Below are 12,919 nucleotides of genomic sequence, written 5' to 3' on the forward strand. Positions count from 1 at the left end.
GCCAAGAAGTACTAAAATGTGTTCTGCTGGTGATGAGTGGTCAAACTCTTTTAAAAACTTAAAAGTCATAACAGTGACATGAACATATGAACACCCAGGTTCTGTCTAGTTAGATTGTTGTCATACAGCAAAACAAAGCATGTTGGAAAGGAGTGGGGACAAGAAAGGGCATTTCCATTGACACACTGAAAAGATAAATCCAATGAATTATTTTTGTAACGTCAATGTCTGGATGAAGGGAGAGGAATAAATATAATTGCTCTTGTCAAGTGCCTTGTTTAAATATGAATTGGATCTTGCAACATGGCCTGTGCCTGCCCCCCAGCCTCCCCAACATACAGAGCCGGTTAGAATTTGGAAGACTTCTCCTAGGTTACAGCAGTTGATAAGGAACAGTTTCTACCAAATGGCCAATATTTAATTATATTAGCCAGAGGCTCGGAAGACTTGCTAAGAATTATAGTTGTCATACTTCTCAGTCATAACTTATTTAAAAAAATGTAAGGGTATCATTGTTAAGAAGACCTCATTCTTGTCCTTTTGCTATCAATAACAAGCTACGTGACTGTAGGTAAACAATGTATCCTTTCTAGCTATTTGTTTATTGTTATTTGTATATACAATGAAGGGATTATGCTACTGTTCTCTGAGAACTGATTCAAACTTCTTCTTTAGTAGTATATGAGTCATGGTCAGAATTTCAGAGAGAGGTGTGTGTGTGTGTGTGTGTGTGTGTGTTTGTGTGTGTACACACCCTGGCTTTACTTTGCATGTACTTGAGTACTGGGAAATAATTTGTCCCAAATCATTCTCATTGTAAATAAGTTGACACTCTGAATTGTCTGGTTTTAGGTGCATTTTAACTTCTTGAGAACCTGCTAAGATTGAGTTTTGGAGCTTTCCAAACAGGGAAGCAACTCCTCCGTTGTGTCCTAGGCGGCTGTTACCATCTCTCCGACAGAATGCCCAGCTTCCACCTCTACATACTCACCCTTAGGGCCTAGCTCGCATAAGAACTAGGCATGCACCTGCTTTGAACTTGGGTTGGTCATGGTACCTCTCTATTATTAGTTTTCTCATCTTCAAAATATAAATGTGAATTACTGCCATGTCTTTCTAACCACTGTGTGAAAACACCATGTAACCTATGGTATGCCGATGAAGAGTACAACAGTGGTCCCTTGTCTATTGCAAGGGTTAGGTCCCAGAATCCCCCGCAATAGGTGAAATTCCACAAAGTAGCAACCTTACATTGATTTTATTTTATATATATATATATATATAAAGCTTTATAAACCCACCTCACACTCCTATAAACCTTTTCATTTTTTTAGGCTAGAAAATGCTTATCTTACTGCAAAAATAATTAAAATAATAAGTATATAAAAATACCTATATACCACAAAATTCTGCAATATAGTGAAAAATCTGCGATACAAAATTAGATATATACAATTCAAAAATCTGTGATACAGTGAGACCGTGAAAAGTGAACCACAATATGGAGAGGGATGACTGTATTAGCCATTCTCTGTCCAGCGATTCCATTATTGTGTATTGAGAAACCAACCTGATTTGGGGAGTACATTAGAGGTAAGAGGAGGAGAATCATCTCTCTTGATACATAAATAGAGGGAAACAGACAAGTAAATGCAATCTAATTTGGTAAGTATTGCTGTAGGAGTATGTCAGGGTGCTATAACAACATGAAGGAAGAATAGCCTCACCCTGCCTCATCTAGCAGGAAATGTCTTCACGGAGAAAGTGACATTTGGGCAAAGTCTGGAAAAATCCATAGGAGTTTGACAAGAAGACTTTGACAAGCGGATTTAAGGGTTTTCCACCTGACCTATAAGCTGAACACTCCTTAATCAACATCACCAGCTTCAGTCAATCATTTGTGCCCACCATGTTCCTGTTGCGTAGTGAGCTTAAAGTAATTTTGCTTTCCCAGGGGAAAGGAGAACCCTGAAAGGGAGACAAAAATTGTTATCACCAGAAATTCCCATTTTCTTAGCACTTTGTAAGTTTGGCCTGAGGGGTCTTAGCGCTAAAAGCATATTGGACAATAGATGGAAGCAATAAAATACCAGTAGTGCTGGAAAGAAAATAAGAGTTCTGATTCATGTGCTACCAAAAATTACTTCCAAATGAGCTAAAAGTTTCATTTTGGGAGATCTATTTGGCATGTGTAGCATAAACAAAACACACAGACCAAAAATCGTCCCCCAAGCCATATCGTTTAAAGAATGGGGAAAAATGGAATTCAACAGGAGGGGTTGACATTACGGATTAAGACCTTTTTTAAAGTAGACACGTTCGAATTAATGAAAGCAAAATTGGCTAATCTCCATGAGATGTGGCTCTATTAATTATTCATATCATTAATATTATTCAACTAATGAGGGTATTAAAGATATTCAATATTAATGTCTTCTATATTGGCATGAAGATCTATGTAATTGGAAACATTTCTCAATTCAGAATGAAGACTGTCTGGCTAGCTTCTCTGAGATCATTGGTGATTCAAAGACTGCTTTCTATATAGGCAAGATGAATTAATAGTTCCTAAATTTAGGTTGAATGTTTTGTGGAAGAAAATAACATTCCATATTTATGTAATGTCTGAACATTTTTTTTATTTTGCTTATTTTTTCTGCTTCAGTCATTCTACTAGTTCAAATAGTTGACGGCACTGTCTTTTTTTTTTTAAGATATTTTGAATTCAAATATTCAAAATCAGTGAACCTTAGATGTTTTGCCACTGTGCAGTCTGTTGGGCTTAGGCATAAAAATTAATTTCAGCTGTTGGGAAAGGGTTCGAGGCAAGTATTATACTTCAATAAATTTTATAGCTCCAAATAAGTTATAGAAAATAATAGTTTTTTTCTTTTTAAAAATCCATTAATTTCCTGTTGCTGCTGTGTGTTTTTATTTGGTTTTTTTGAAGAGCAATGTGTTACCTGGGCACTCAGTAAATGTTTGTTGTGTGCGTGTTCCCATTCTATATCTTGTATACTGGAAATACAGGAACAAGGCTTTGCAGAATTAGATGCGGAGACATTATTACCTCAGAAGAAAATGTTACAATTACTATTAATCATGCTAAAAGATTTCCCCTCAACAAAAGAAATGTTTGCTACTGTTCGTTTGATAAACTTTAATATTTTTTCATTGGGACTTTTCTTTAACAGTTTCTGAACAGCTCTTAGAGGAGCGTTAAAATGACTAAGTGTTAGAGGGTGAAGTGCTATCTATAAGTCAGGGAGTTTTATGCCGTTGCTGCTTCTACCTCCTAAATACCTTCCGAACCCATCCATTTCTGTCCAAGCCCACGGATGCTATTTTAGTTCTAGGCTGCTACCATTTCTCGTTGGGACTATTACAATGATGTGCTGACTGCTATCTGTGTCTACTTAAGTTCTCTTAACCATTTCTAACTTTGAATCCACACACTGTGCTCTAGTCAGAGTGACCCGTGAAACAAAATGACTGAGATAACATTTATTTCCTGACTTGAAATTCTTTAAGGACTTCTTGTGACCTCAGGATAAAATCGTAGCTGTTTAAAATGAAGGTGGTTACAAAATCAAAAGAAGGTGATTACTTAAACGCCAGACCATCTGAGGTTGGCTGAATGAGCCATCATCATGCAGTGTGACCTTTCCTCCCAGTCTGGGAGAAGTCAAGTTTAAGTTCACGACTGGAAAGTGCGAGCCAGCCGTAGAACAACATGACAGCAAGTGCCTAAGAGGACATGAGCCTCTTGGAACATACAGACACCTTGGGAGCTCCATATAAAAATTAAATGAAGTCTCAGAGGCAAATGTGTGATTGCCATCATGCTTTAATTGCTCCCATAGCTAGTATGGCATGGGGAGTTAAGACAGCCGTGGTAGCTGTTTATTCTTACTTAGGGATTTGCTTCCTTCCATCTTCGATAATTGTCCTTCTAAAATCTAAGCTTGTCTGAGCGCTCCGTGCGTTGGCTTATAGAGATGCCCAATTCTGAGAAGTTCTTAATCTCTCTCAAGCCATCTTTCTCTTTATAAGGCCTCGATCATGTCTAAATTGAAACTGTAATTAAAAAGCCAAAGTGAGCATCTGTATTTAGTTAGACTCAAAAGACCAAATTGATAATATACTGAACATTTTATTCGTTCATTAAAGGCAATTCGCCTTTAAAGAAATAAGGATGGATTTTTACATTAAAAGATTGTATGTATAATTCCCGATCCAAGAAGACTAAGTTATTTTGACACATTTTTAAACCTTCTATTCGCAAAGCACTTGGCATTTAAAGGAAACTTTAGTGCCGTGTTATAAAAATTATGGAGTTACATAAAGAAACTGTATTCTTTAACAGAGAAGAGACTTCATCAATCATGTAAACTCTAGTAATTATTATTATGACAATGCCCTCGAGAAACTGTAAAGACCCTGATGTGCCTCTTGAACAGTTTTATTTATAAGGTCAATGTCTCCAGGTCTCATCACCTGTGAATTCAGAGGTCACCTTAGTAACAATAACTCAGATATCCCAAAATATCTCTTCTTACCCTCATGGTGGGACTTGGGCTCCATGCAAAGTGTCAACTCCCAGAAGTACATCTAGAGTCATCTATTAGCTCAGAAACATGTCATCTATAGTCACCACCAATATTTTCCCACAGATATTTGAGTGCCTGCTCTTCTAGGGTGATGAGAATATAACATTGAACAGAATGGACGAAGCCCTGCCTTCATGTTTATCTGTTACTCCATCTCCCTTTTGCTAATGCTTCCTGCTGACAATTTGCTTGGCCCCTCACTATAAGTGCCCATGTCTGGGCCGAGGACTCAGTCTCCTCCTGCGTCAGTTTTCCTACCAGTCCTCTCAGTACCATGATGGGGTCATGTTCAATGCAGAGCAGTCATGTTTCACAGAACCCTTCATAAAAACAATTCCTTCTGCCTGACCTGTGGTGGCATAGTGGGTAAAGCATCCACCTGGATTGCTGAGGTCGCAAGTTCAAAAACCCAGGCTTGCCAGGTCAAGGCACATAGAGGAGTTGATGCTTCCTGCTCCTCCCCCTTTTCTCTCTCTCTCTGTTGCTCTCTCCCCCTCGCCTCTCTAAAATGAATAATAAAATTTCTTAAAATTAAAAAGAAAGAAAAACCAGTTTCTTTCCCTTCTTTCCTTATCCCTCTTTCCTTGGAAGCTTAAAATACATCGTATGGCCCATGTATAAGATGATCCCATGAATAAGACGCACCTTAATATGGGGGCCTGAAATTTTAAAAAAGTTATTGAACTCAAGTTTTATTCATCATAAAATTCATACAACTCTTCATCATTGTCAAAATTCCCATCCATTAGCTTGTCCTCATCTGTGTCTGATAACGAATTGCTGTTTTCAACAATGAGCGTAAAAACAAGCGCAAAAAAGTGGGAAATGTAAGTAAAAAAATCTGCAATCACTGTATAAGATGCACCCTGTTTTTAGACCCCAAATTTTTCAAACAGGGTGTGTGTTATACATAGGGAAATATGGTATATTTTTTCAAGTCCTAGAGACCTGAAGGGTATCCTAAGCCCATAAAGCCACCCTTGGCCCCCTTCTTATACTTTGCTCAGGCACCTAGGCATGTATATTCTCCTTCCTGGAATCCAGGAATAAATAAAATAGCAGCTTAAATGCTTTCATGCAAATAGAGCCCCTAAGGGCCCACCAACTCCCTCTAATTAATCACACAAGCCCAGAAGATTCTCAAAGCTAAGCTGGGACCACCAGGGCTACATAGCCTTGGGTTTATTTTGAACTATTGCAACTCTTTGAAACTAAGCAATCCATGTAAAATATATGGTAACTCTATTAAGCAGAATATTTGACCAGAATACGTCATTCCCCAGCTAGACCAGATGGCAGGCTAGGATGGTGTTATCCAGACATCATTGAGTTCTTCTTTAGAAAAAGATGTAACCTCTCACCTGCTTTATTCTGTTTGACTGTTTACTCTGGGCCAGAAGTAGCTGTCCTATTCTTCCAACACAATTGTTCTTTGTATTAAAAAAGCTAAATGTTATAAGAAGCAAAAGGAAAATGTAGTAATGGCATACGTGGTTTAAAGAAAACTCAAATTCCCCGACATGATAAAAGTGCCTAATGGTATAAAGAGTTTTTAAATATGTGTAATTTTAGATTAGTATTATCAAATTGTAAAGTATCGTGTTACCTAAAGATGTCAGAATTGTCTGTGGCTAACTGAGTATTGCCATTTAAAAATATACGGCAGTGTAATGGTTAACACTGCAAATGTTAGCAAATCAGTTCAATGCCTGCTTTTGTTATTAAAGTCTAGTAAGAACTAGAACCAAGAACAAAATGCAGTATCTTTAGTTTGAGCAACAATACCTCCAATAGAATTTTTCAAGGAAATGTTCCCTATAAATAAGTTATTATTGAATTATGTCCAAACACCAGGAAGTCAGAAAGTTATAAGATAAGCAGTAGGGGATACAGGCTGACCTTTTCCAGTGGCCTGGAGGTTGGCCGAAGCTGTTGATTGGTATCAAAGTCGGCCTGTTCCAACCTGCGCAGGGAGATCCCAAGGGCCCTGCTACCAGTCCCGTCCTCTCAGCTTGCTCAGCTGTTCTCCATTCTGCTGTGTTCTCAGTTGTTTATCCATTTGCTAATCAATCTTGGATCAGAAAAGATGCCCTATCCCCCGTATAAGGTAGTAGGAGGCAGGACTCTCCCTGGAACCCTAGCCACAAAGCTCCTTTTGTGGGCTCTGCCCTTCTTTCTTTCCCCTCCTCCCACTCCCTCTCCACTTGCTTTTCTAATTTTTTAGAGTCACTTCATCAAAGAAGACCTCTGGAAACCTTTCTGTGTGCATTCACACCTCCCTCCTAGCGCACGTTCCCCTGGAATGTGTTTGTCTTCATATCCTCCGTGATCAGCACTGTCATGAGCCAACTCTGGGTCCAGCACAGCACTAATCACTAAAGACATATAGGATTGGCTTAATAAATTAATAAAACAATGAATGAATTAAATGATCAAAGATGGAAAAAAAAATCAAACTGTGGCCTCTAGAGCTCACATTCTTGTGGGAAAGGCTACCCAAGGAACAAGTACTGATGATGAAATGTGATATATTCAGACAAAGAGTTTGTGAGCATAGAGGAGAGAGGCATTCATTATTTTGGATTTAAGGAAGAATTTAAAGAGGACATGACATGTACTGTGTGGCCTCTTACATTGAAAGGAGTTCTTTCCATTTTGGTCTTCCCTATGTTATTTGGTGTTTATGTTGAATAGTAAACAGACATTGTTTCCTAGTTTTCCACGCCGAGTTCAAAGTGGAGAAACCACTATTTCACTGCATAAGAAGGTCTGGGGGTCCTCAATAGAACCTAAAGGGTATCTATCACGTGCTGGACAAGCAGTAACCTAGCTTCAGTGGCTTCTTTTGACTGACAGCTGTTCTGAGCCATAGGCAAATTAATGCAGATTACCTAGGTCCCTAATCTGCAAACTGCGGCCCGTGAGCCACGTGTGGCTCTTTGGCCCCTTGAGTGTGGCTCTTCCACAAAACGCCACGTGTGGGCACTACCTTGATAAGGAATGTACCTACCTATATAGTTTAAGTTTAAAAAATTTGGCTCTCAAAAGAAATTTCAATCATTGTACTGTTGATATTTGGCTCTGTTGACTAATGAGTTTGCCAATCACTGATTTAGGGCAAAGTCAATTGCTTGCTTACAGACTGACTTGTCTGGTGTTACTTTAGGGCAGTGGTCCTAACCTAGGGGTGACTTGGCCTACTTGGGGACATGGGACAAGTACTAGAGGCATTTTTAGTTGTCAACAACCAAGGAGGAGTTGCTACTAGCATCTAGTGGGTGAAGCCAGGGACGCTGCTAACCATCTTACTATGTATAATAGAGCCCCACACATAACAAAGAAATATCTGGCCCCAAATGCCAAGATTGGCCCTAGTGGTTGGCTCATTGGAAGAGTGTTGGCCTGGCATGTGGAAGTCCCAAGTTTGATTCCCAATCAGGGCACACAGGAGAAGTGACTGTCTGTTTCTTCACCCTTCCTTCTCCCCCTTCTCTCTCTCTTCTCCTCCCATAGCTGTGGCTCAATTGATTAGATGGCATCGGCCCCAGGTGCTGAGGATGGCTCCATGGAGCCTCTGCCTCAGGTGCTAAGAATAGCTCGGTTGAGACCATGGACCTAGATGGGCAGAGCATCAGACCCAGACAGGGGTTGCCGGATGAATCCCAGTCAGGACACAGGTGGGAGTTTGTCTCTCTATCTCCCCTCCTCTTACTTGGAAAAGAAGAAAAAAAAATGCCAATGTTGAGAAACCCTGCTTAGAGTTATCTGATCTGCTGAAGATTTTTTTTTTAATTATCATTTGGAAACAATGTGAGAGGATTCAAATTAGTATGCACAATTGGGATAAGATTAGTTAGTAATGCATCTGTTGAATCAATTTAATATTAGAACGATAATTTCAATTATCAACTTGATCACTGTGTAAGGTATTGTTTTAGTTGCTCATATTTTCTGTAGCTTTGAAAGATGTCCTGGTTCATAATGACTTGTAAAATTTTGAAGTCATGCATGTAAATTGTAGAAAAATTTAAAACTTCAGGGAAAATAATTAACTGAAATTCTACTTCCCAGAGACAATTAAAGTGAATACCTTGGCCTGTGTACTTCCGGGTATTTCTCTGTGCATATACATGTGTATTTAAATGGTGAAGATATTTTTCTTAATAATAAAAGTCTTGTGAAAATTTAATCCCTAAAATGTCTATTTATTTGTAAAAATCCTTGTAGCTTATGCCGATATGGATATGACCATCCGCATTTAGTGCATGCTACTGATTATGTCTTCACTTGTGATCAAAATATCAGTTGGTTCATGTTTTGATGCCTTTTCCAGAATATCTGGTCTTCGGTGCCCTGCTAACCATACTTGACTATTGGAAGCCCCCTGTATATAGACTAATGAAATCTTGCCTTCTCTTTGTTTTCTAAATAATACCTTCATCAAACTTCCCTGTTACAAGGGGACTTCAGTTCTTAATTGGGGAATTGCCGATTGGTCTCATTCATACTAACATTTTATAAGCATTCTACTTCCTGTCTTTGCTCTGTACTTTGATTTAAGAACCATTTACCTCAACTGGGCTGCCTTTTAGTTTACAAATGGGAACTGGTAATTATGTAAAGGTTTGTAATTTAATCACAAAAAGGTAATAGTATTATTTAAAATCGGTGTCCTAACTATATATATAGATACGTTTTCCCTCATTCTCTCCTTGAACCAAATTTTAAAGTAATAAACTATAGTCTCTTAAACCATTTATTTTAGAGTCAAAGACTAGTCTCTTAAACCTTTTATTTTACAGATCTGAAACATGTGATAATCCTGAAGATGGAATTTCAGGATTTTCTATTTTTACTCATATATCTGCTTTTATTTCCTTTTCTTTTTTTCTTAACTTTTTATTGAATGTATTGGTGTGACGTTGGTTAATAAAATGATATATAATGAAAGTTATATGTCATACATCATCTGTGTATTGTACTGTGTGTTCACCACTCCAAGTTGATTTTATTTTCTGCAAATGTATGGTCTCATGATAATCAGAATTAATTTCTTGATTTTTGATGGGGTTTGTGGGCAAATCAGAGATCACACAGTACTCCTGAAGAGCCAGGGAATAGGCCATTCATCCATTCAAATGTTGGCATTTTGGGTTTTTTTTATTTTTTTATTAATTTTAATGGGATGATCTTAATAAATCAGGGTACATATGTTCATAGAAAACATTTCCAGCTTATTTTGACATTTAATTATGTTGCATACCCCTCACCCAAAGTCAAATTGTCTTCTGTCACCTTCTATCTGGTTTTGTGCCCCCCTTCCCCCCTCTCCCTCCCTCTCCTCCCCCCCCCCGTAACCACCACACTCTTGTCCGTGTCTCTGAGTCTCATTTTTATGTCCCACCTATGTATGGAATCATGCAGTTCTTAGTTTTTCTGATTTACTTATTTCACTCCATATAATGTTATCAAGATCCATCCATGCTGTTGTAAATGATCCAATATCATCATTTCTTGTGGCTGAGTAGTATTCCATAGTGTATATGTACCACATCTTCTTTATCCAGTCATCTGTTGAAGGGCTTTTTGGTTGTTTCCATGTCTTGGCCACTGTGAACAATGCTGCAGTGAACATGGGGCTGCATGTGTCTTTACGTATCAATGTTTCTGAGTTTTGGGGGTATATACCCAGTAGAGGGATTGCTGGGTCATAAGGTAGTTCTATTTTCAGTTTTTTGAACCACCATACTTTCCTCCATAATGGTTGTCCTACTTTACATTCCCACCAACAGTGAATGAGGGTTCCTTTTTCTCCACAGCCTCTCCAACACTTATTATTACCTGTCTTGTTGATAATAGCTAATCTAACAGGTGTGAGGTGGTATCTCATTGTAGTTTTGATTTGCATTTCCCTAATAGCTAATGAAGATGAGCATCTTTTCATATATCTGTTGGCCATTTATATTTCTTCCTGGGAGAAGTGTCTGTTCATGTACTCTTCCCATTTTTTTGAATTGGAAGATGTTTGAAGTCTATTACTCTTCAAGATCTTATAAATACTATGTTCAAATTAATGGATTACTCAATATGATGTTTTCCCGGAAATTATTTTATTTTTTTTAACTTTTAATAATAGAGCACAAAAGAACCAATCATTTTTATACTAGAGACAGAATAGTTTGGAATAGTGTATAATTTGTTTTAGCTCAATTGTCTTTGGTCTAGTAGTTTAAAAAAAGGCCTCAAATTTTATGTAAATTAGAGACATATCAAATGCAACAGTGATTAGGAAGAGTAAGACAGATGATTAAACCATGGATAAAATAATAAACATAGCCCTGGCCGGTTGGCTCAGCGGTAGAGCGTCGGCCTAGCATGCGGAGGACCCGGGTTCGATTCCCGGCCAGGGCACACAGGAGAAGTGCCCATTTGCTTCTCCACCCCTCCGCCGCACCTTCCTCTCTGTCTCTCTCTTCCCCTCCCGCAGCCGGGGCTCCATTGGAGCAAAGATGGCCGGGGCGCTGGGGATGGCTCTGTGGCCTCTGCCTCAGGCGCTAGAGTGGCTCTGGTCGCAACATGGCGACGCCCAGGATGGGCAGAGCACCGCCCCCTGGTGGGCAGAGCGTCGCCCCATGGTGGGCGTGCCGGGTGGATCCCGGTCGGGCGCATGCGGGAGTCTGTCTGATTGTCTCTCCCTGTTTCCAGCTTCAGAAAAATGCAAAAAAATAATAATAATAATTATAACAAACATAGCCGTAGGTACCAATAAAATCTTTGGATGGGAGATGTGTTGATGTCCCCAACAAATTGGAAACTTAATTTTGAAGGTTCATTATTTTTAGTGGTAGAAGCCAGCCTCCTTCATCAGGTAACATCTCCCAGAAAACACTTGCCCACATATATGTTCCTTAGTTTAAAATATAAGATTTATAAATAAAAAATCAATTGAAGCTTGACGCGTGGTGGCGCAGTGTATAAAGCATGGACCTGAACTGGTGAGGTCACTGGTTCAAAACTCTAGGATGAGTTGGCGTTGGTGGTATAGTGGTGAGCATAGCTGCCTTTCAAGACTCTGGGCTTGCGTAGTCAAGGCACATACAGGAAGCCTTGATGAGCTGATACTTTCCGCTCCCTTTCTCCGTTTTTCTTTCTCTCTCTCCTCTCTCTAGAATCGGTAAATAATATTTAAAAAAAATTAAGATTAAGCCTTTTTAATACATCATAATCATATGGTTGTTCCCTCATACTACATTAAAAGTTTAAAGTATATACTATTTTCATAGAAATATGCTTTTTCTTAGTATTTGTGCATCCTTTAGGCAAACTATATATTTAGGTAACCATTTAGGTAGTGGGCTTTAATACATAGGTCAAATTAATTAATAACTCTCACTGTAACTACTTGTGTCTGTAGATGTTGTTGTTCACGCATTTTTATAAGCACCTGAGCATAATTGCTTTAACTTTGCTTTTAAACAGGCCAGCATGTTTTGGCATTTTCTCTTTTTCATTGTTTCTCTGGATGTTTTTCACTGCCAGGTAACAGAAAGAATAACCAAAGTTAGCTGAAGGACATGGTTTGACTCTCATATATCACAAGAGGTGTGCAGATAAGGTAGTAATAGAATTGGTTAACCCATTAGTTGAGTGATATGGCCCAAGACTTCCGATTTTCTGTTCTGCCATCCTTGGCATTTTGGCTCCTGGTCACAAAAGAACTGCAGTTGTTCCAAACATCACATGCAAATACAATAGTTTCTAACAAACAAAAGGGTGTTGCTTCTCCTAAAGCTTTATTTATTTATTCATTCATTCATTCATTTATTTATCCTAAACGAGAAATGGGAGGCAAAGAGACAGACTCCCATGTGTCCTGACTGGATCCACCCGGCAAGCCCCCTATAGGGCATGCTCTGCCCCTCTGAGGCCATTGCTCTGTTGATCAGCAACCAAGCTATTTTTAGTGCCTGAGGCAAGGCCATAAAGCCATTCTCAGAGCCCAAGGCCAAGTTGCTCCATCCAAGCCATGGCTGTGGGAGGGAGAGGGAGAGTGAGAGGGAGAGGAAGAGGGAGAGGGAGAGGGGGAGAGAAAGAGAGAGAGAGAGAGAGAGAGAGAGAGAGAGAGAAAGGGAAAGGGAAGGGAGGGGTGGAAAAGCAGGTGTTTGCTTCTTTTATGTGCCCTGACCAGGAATCAAACCTGGGACATCCACACACCGGGCCAATGCTCTACCGCTGAGCCAACCCAGCCAGGGCCAAAGGCTGTTTTTATTAAGCAGAAAAATGTTTTCATAAATTCCTAGGCAGATTTT

General features: G+C 39.1%; 1 protein-coding gene across 3 annotated transcripts in view; it reads left to right on the forward strand.

The window, feature by feature from the left end:
* Window positions 1–12,919, forward strand: part of DIAPH2 (diaphanous related formin 2) — a 1,004,885-nt gene that overhangs the window by 751,327 nt on the left and 240,639 nt on the right. The gene's annotated exons all lie outside the window — the stretch shown is intronic.

This window comes from Saccopteryx bilineata, chromosome X, assembly GCF_036850765.1.
Source record: "Saccopteryx bilineata isolate mSacBil1 chromosome X, mSacBil1_pri_phased_curated, whole genome shotgun sequence".
NCBI classification, from domain to species: domain Eukaryota; kingdom Metazoa; phylum Chordata; class Mammalia; order Chiroptera; family Emballonuridae; genus Saccopteryx; species Saccopteryx bilineata.